Here is a 6,953-nt window from a genome sequence, read left to right as displayed (position 1 = left end):
GAAAGGATGAATTTACAAGGATTCTAAAAGAGGAAGATACCAAAAGTGTGGAAAAAAACTCTTGGATCTTTCCAATAAAATAAATAAATAAAGCCCAGCTAAGGGAATATGTATCAACAACTACAGACTTATATACCTACTTTTCCATCTATGTAAAAATTTTATGAAAATCATCTGTACATGCATGAAGGACTTTGTCAAAGAGGACTTTAAGAGAGAAAGAACACACAGCTTTTCAAAAGTGATATTTCAGTGCTCACTTTGGCAGCATATATACTAAAATTGGAACTACCAGAAAAGATTAGCGTGGCCCCTGCAATGACATGCAAATTCATGAAGCATTCCACATTTTTATAGAACCTTCCTTAAAATAATAAGTAGTTTCGGGTCAGCTAGGTGGCTCAGTGCATAAAGCACCAGCCTTGAAATCAGGAGAACCAGAGTTCAAATCTGGTTTCAGACCAAACACTTGACACTCACTAGCTGTGTGACCCTGGGCAAGTCGCTTAATCCCAATTGCCTAAAAACAAAAGCAAAAAAACTTAGAAAAAAAAATAAGTAGTTTCTATGTGAAATCAAGAATAAGCATTCGTAATGGAGGTAAGACAGAAGCCTTTACAATTAAGATAAGGGGAGAAACAAAGATCTCCATTATTCCCATTACTATTCAATATAGTACCAGAAATATTAGCTATAGCATTAAGACAAGAAAAAGAAATCAAAGGATTAAGTAAAACAAGTAAAATTATGACTTATAGAATACTAGAATCATTTTTTTTTAATTTTTGTGATTTTTGCTAGGCAATGGGAAAGCTAGAAAGTATCAAGTGTCTACAGCTGGATTTGAACTCGGGTCTTCCTGACTCTAAGGGCAGTGCTGTACCCATTGTGCCACCTAGCTGCCTCCGATCAATTTAAAAATTAATCAAAACAATTGACAACTTCAGCAAACAGCTTCAGCAAAGTTGAAGGATATATAAAATAAATCCATGCAAACATCAACATTTCTGTATATTACAAAAAAAACCAGCAGGAAGAGAAGGAAAGAGAAATTCCATTTAAAATAACTATGGACAGCATAAAATACTTGGGAATCTATTTGCCAAGATACACTCAGGAACTATACGAACACAATTACAAAACATTCTTCACACAAATAAAGACAGATCTAAATAATTGGAGAAATATTAATTGCCCATAAGTAGGTCAAGCCAATATAATAAAATAATGATGTTACCTAAATTAATTTATTCAGTGCTATATCAACCAAACTGGCAAAGAACTACTTTATAGAGTTAGAAAAAATAATAAAATGTATCTGTAGGAACAAAAGGTCAAGAATATTAAGGGAATCAATGAAAAAATTTGGAAAGGAAGAGGGCCTAGAAGTATATACTACAAAGACGTAATCATTGAGCAATTCGGTAGTGAATAAGAAATAGGCTGGTCAGTGGAATAGATCAGGTACAAAATACACAGAACAAATGAGCATAGCATAGACTGGATACATAACACACAAAAGAAAGTGGGCAAACTAGCACAAACCTAGTGTTTGATAAACCCTAAGAGCCTAGCTAGGTGGTACTGTGGATAGAGTGCTGGGCTTGAAGTCAGGAACATTGAACTTCCTCAGTTGAAATCTGGCCTCAGATACTTACTAGCTGTGTGACCCTGGGCAAGAAGTCACTTAACTCTGCTTTGCCTCAGTTCCTCATCTATAAAATGAGCCGGCGAAGGAAATGGCAAACCACTGCAATGTCTTTGCCACGAAAACCCTAAATGAGGTCACAAAGACTCAGGCATGACTGAACAACACCACAATAGCAACAACAGCAACAAGGAGTCTAGCTGCTGGCTTCAGAATTCACCAACAAAATATGTTGGGTGAGAGAAATGATTCTTTTTTATTATGTTAATAACCACATTAGGTCTGAGGGTTTTTTCCTTTCCATTTCCTCATTCAGGGACCAAGCTTTGTAGAAGGATGGGGCAGATGATGCCATTAGCCTAATCCTCAGGGAACATTCTCAATTTGAGCAGAACCCCACCTAACTAGGAGAGTTTACTTCTGATTAAAGTGTGAATAGAATCTAATCTAGGTGAATTCCAGCCCTAAAAGCATTAGGCTCAGGCCCTAGAAACCCTATTGTTCAGCTAGGGTGGTTTGGGTGAGGTATCCCTTTGTCTAGGCTGCCCAGGTGAGCAGACTCTCACAATCAAGTTGTGTTCTCAGCAGAACTAAAGACTTTTAGCCCACTTCCTCATTAAAATGTCCACTACCTCATTATGTTCATTAATTAGAGTTGATTTTCACATGACTGGGTCACCTCCTTTTACAAAGGCATTTAAGCATTCAGGGATCTCCATGGTTTTGTCTTTGGTTACTTTTTTGTAGCTTTTGGTTACTTCACCAAAGACCTTATTGATTATTTGTTAGCCTAATTAATAGATTATGAGTTACCCAGAAACTGTCTCTCAGGCTATTGGTAGATTGTGAATTCTAAATTTTGGAAAGTAATTTGGAACTGATTGGGGTGCTTGGACCCCAACCCTAGGACCATATCTCTCCCCAGCCCAAAGACCATATCTCTGGCAATAACTCATGAGTGGGCCCCAGTGAAGCAAACTGTCTCTCCCTGTCACAAGAACAAGATAAAACAGGACTATCTTGTACCAGCAGAACTATCATGTGCTAGTTTCTACAGTTACCATATACAATCCAGAGGTCAAGCTATAGATGTCAACTACCAAGGCTATCTTGTTACAGACATAGCGGACCAAAAACACACCATTTAGAAGCACCCTCCACCCCACCAGGGTTTCCAGTAGTGAACGATGCCTGTGCCTAAGGTGTGTTACTTTGGGAGCAGACCACTTCCTAATCCTGCCCCATACCACCTAAGTAGCATACTTAGCACACTATTCACTGTACTTTTTCTATATAAGCTTTAGATTCACCCCCATTAAGTTTCAAGTTCCTTAAGGAGCTCTGCCCACTTTATTAGCATTATAATAAACTTTTGCAACCCGACCCTTTACCTGGATAGTTTGGGGTCCTTGTACCCCTAAACCACATCAGAACTGTATCCAAAAAACCATTAAAGTGGGTGTACCTTTTGACCCAGCAACACCACTAAAAGGTCTATAACCCAAAGAGATTTTTTTAAAAAGCACCCGCATGTACAAAAATATAGCAATATGGCAAAGTTGGAAATAGAAGGGATGCCCATCAATTGTGGTATTGCTAAATAAATTATGGTATATGAATGTGATAGAATACTATTGTACTGTAAAAATGGTGAAAGTGATTTCCTATATAAAACACACATACACACTCATATAAGAGACAATACAAACGTACAATGAAATGGGTCTAATAAATAAACAGAGAAGAATGTGTTGTATTTCCTTTGTGAAATTGCAAGGCTCTTTAATAACCCCAAACTTCTTACAGAAACAGAGGTGCTTCATTTTAATACCATTATTCTACCAGTCTTTTATGTATGGCATCAAGTTAAAGAAAACCACCATCTCAAAAGATTTAAAAATTATTCTCAGAAGGTACCCAAGGTTATGGGGGGTATGAGTGGACTGCAACATAAAACATACAAGGAACGTCGAAGAATTAGAATAAAATTATCATCAGGGAAACATATCAGTGAAAAAGCTGACTTGGTTTACATGGTAAGAGCAAGGGAGATTTCAGGATAAAAAGGCATATGACCTTAATCTTCCATTGGTGTCCTTACAATGTCAAGAGAAAGCAGGGAATATTCCTTGCACCTGTGATGAGTTTATAGGACATGGGAAAGAGCTGCAAAGGATGGTTAAGTATGAATTGGTTGTGATCTGCTAATCTGCTAATTTGTCATCTACTCTCAAATCCCTCTTCCCCACTGTCCCTTGCCAAACCTCAGGCCTAGATGGCTCCTACAATCTGCTCTCTCCATTTACAAGCTGCCAAATATAGCTGGAGGAAGCTAACTGGTTACATTATATATTCACATTATCCAATTTCAACTGTGTCCCTGACAATCTTTTTATTACTATTTCATATCCTATCTCATTCCTCACAGACACTACTCCAAACTTCTTCTTTCCTCAGGCCTCCCAATGTCCTCCTCCCTACTCTCTTAGCTCATTTTATACTTTATTGAGAAAGCTGAAGCTATTTGCCATGGCCTTCTCATTTTCTCATCTCAAAACCCCTTGGCATCAACTCCCACCAAATCCTTTTTCCCTCCAATCTATGATAGCCTTTCTACTTGCCAAGGCCAATCCTACATGTGTCCTTGATCACATTCCTTCTCATCTTCTCCAGCAAATTGCAGCTTCAATCATTAACCACCCCCTTTCTATTGATTAGGCAGCTAGATGGTGAAGTGAACTCATCACCATGAGATCAAATTTGGCCTCAAAACACTTACTCGCTGTGTGACTGAGCAAGTTACTTAACCTGTTTCTCTCAATTCCTCATCTGTAAAATGAGCTGGAGAAGGAAATGGCAAATCACTCCAGTATCTCTGCCACGAAAACCCCAAACAAGGTCACAAAGATTTAAATATGACTGAAAAACAACTGAACAAAATCTGTTGATTTGTTTCTATTGTCTTCAAACACACCTAGATATCTCCCATGCTTGAGAAAAACTTTCACTAGACCTTGCTATCCTCTCAAGATTTCATCCTGTATTTCTCCTCCCTTTCTCATCTAAACTAGAAAAAGTTTTCTAATACTGATTACCTCCATTTCCTTTCCTCTCACTCATTCTGAGTTACCACTCCACTGAAACTACTGTCTCCAACTCTTGATTACCAGATCTGATACTTCTTTCTCAATCCTTATCCTTCTTGACCTGATGCATTTTACACTACTGACCACCCTTTTCTCCTGCACTCTTTCCTCTCTCTGTTTTCATGATGTTATTTTTCCTTCTACCTCATTGCTCTTTAGTCACCTTTTTTTGGCTCATCATCCATATCATGCCCCCTAATTGTGGGCATTCCCCAAAGTTCTGTCCTGGACCTTCTTTTTTTTAATCATTCCCTCTTTTGATCACTTCATCAGCTCCCATAAGTTGAATTATCATCTCTATGTAGATGACTCACAGATTATATATACAGCTCTAGTCTCTCTCCCAAGTTCCAGCTCTAAATTTTCAAATGCTTCTTGAACTTTTCACTTTGTGTCCCAAAGACATCTCAAACACAACATTCCCCAAAATGGAACTTGTTATTTTTCCCCTAACCCCATCCCTACTACCCAGTTCCTTATTTCTATGGAGGGCACCATCATTTCTCCAGACTCTTAGGTTCATAACATCAGCACTATCCTTGACTCTTCACCTTAAGTAGACAGTCAGTTAACAAATCTTGTTCTTTCTACCTCCACAGCATCACTTTTATCTGACCCTTTCCTTGTACTCACATTTCTTCCACTTCAGTTCAAGTCCTTTTTATCTTTTGCCTGATATTACAATTGCCTCCTACATCTCTCTCTACTTTAGTCCATACTCTACACAGCTAGCTACTGACATGATATTCTTTAAATGCAGATCTAGCCATGTCATTCCCTTGCTCAGTAAACTCCAGTGGCTACCTACTGCCTCTAGGATAAAATATAAACTCCTTCATTTAGCTTTCTAAAGCTCTTTTCAATTTGGGTCCAACCTGTCCAACTGCTTTGTACATTACTCCCCTTCTCACACTCAGCAATCTAGCGAATTTAGACTTCTATGATTTTTTTTTTATACAGTTTACTTCACTCCTCATTTCCTTGCATTTTCACTGGCCATCTCCTGTGCCTGAAATGTGCTTCCTCTTCACATCCATTTCGCAGAATCACTCTCTTCATTCAAGACACAACTTAAACACTACCTTCTACATCAAGTCTTTCTTGTTGCCCCCAGATGCTAGTGTCTTCCATCCCTAACTACCTTATATTTATCTACATTGTATTTATTTTTACTTATTCTCTTTATATTTCTAAGTGATGTGGTGCCCACTCCCTTCTTCACCAATAGGCTCCTTTGCTCAGGTACTATGTAGGCTGTCTGGCCCAGGTTCAAAGCCTGTCCTCTAATGAGAGGGGAGCTCATTAAATCCTACCCTGTGAGCCTAAGGAAAAATATTTATAGCTTAGATTATGGCTCATGTCTCAAGTTTTCCCCAAAAGAAGAAGTATCCAATGTACAATAAGAATCAGGTATGGAATAGGTAATTTACTCCTACACACAAAAGAAATACTAAACATAAAAGATTCACAAGTGCTTATCTGACAAACTTAAAACAATTTAATAACTTGTAACTATAATTACAATCTGCTAGGAAGCTAAGTTTCCATCCAAGTACAAATTCATTTGTTAATGCCACCCACTTAAAAGTAATTTACCTTTGTTAGACAAGAAAACTTTGATTCAATTAGGCCTTGAATTTAAGTGACAGGGTCGGCTATAAAAGTAAGTCAATTCAAAACAGGGACAGAGCTTCTAAGTGCTAGAAGTATCCAGGAAGGAGCAAGCCTGGAGTTTCAGCACACCTTTGAGAGGATTGTCTGGCAGGAGCTGCAGAAGAATCATTGCCTGTTGTAAGCCTCAGCCTGTCACATCTGAAGACCCGGGCTGAGAGAAGAAAAAAGGTCAGTCTGCACTTTCCCCAGCTTTTCCTCCTGATTCTTGTCTTTCCTCAGATACTCTAATATGATCTGCTATTTTGTTACCCAAACATTTCCAGTAAATCGAATTTTGTGTCAACCACAAAGAGGCCAGGGATTTACTAGAAATAGATATAAATGTAGAGGCAGGCAGAAAGCCCAACTTCTGCCTAAACATTAAAAACTCTTTTCCTAAATAGGGGCTCGATGATTTTGACTGAACTCAGAACTTTTTTAAAATCTAAAATAAACTTCTTAAACCCAAAGAGAAGGGAAAGTTCTTTGAGAGGCCATTACTGTTA

General features: G+C 38.2%; 1 pseudogene; it reads left to right on the top strand.

The window, feature by feature from the left end:
• Positions 1–252: 252 nt before the first annotated feature.
• On the top strand, positions 253–353 carry LOC144455163 (U6 spliceosomal RNA; annotated as a pseudogene).
• The last annotated feature ends 6,600 nt before the right edge of the window (positions 354–6,953 follow it).

Source organism: Phascolarctos cinereus, unplaced genomic scaffold, assembly GCF_003287225.1.
Source record: "Phascolarctos cinereus isolate Bilbo 61053 unplaced genomic scaffold, phaCin_HiC Scaffold_1;HRSCAF=81, whole genome shotgun sequence".
Taxonomy (NCBI): domain Eukaryota; kingdom Metazoa; phylum Chordata; class Mammalia; order Diprotodontia; family Phascolarctidae; genus Phascolarctos; species Phascolarctos cinereus.
The sequence above is the reverse complement of the archived record's forward strand: the minus strand, read 5'-3'. Positions and strand labels throughout refer to the sequence as shown.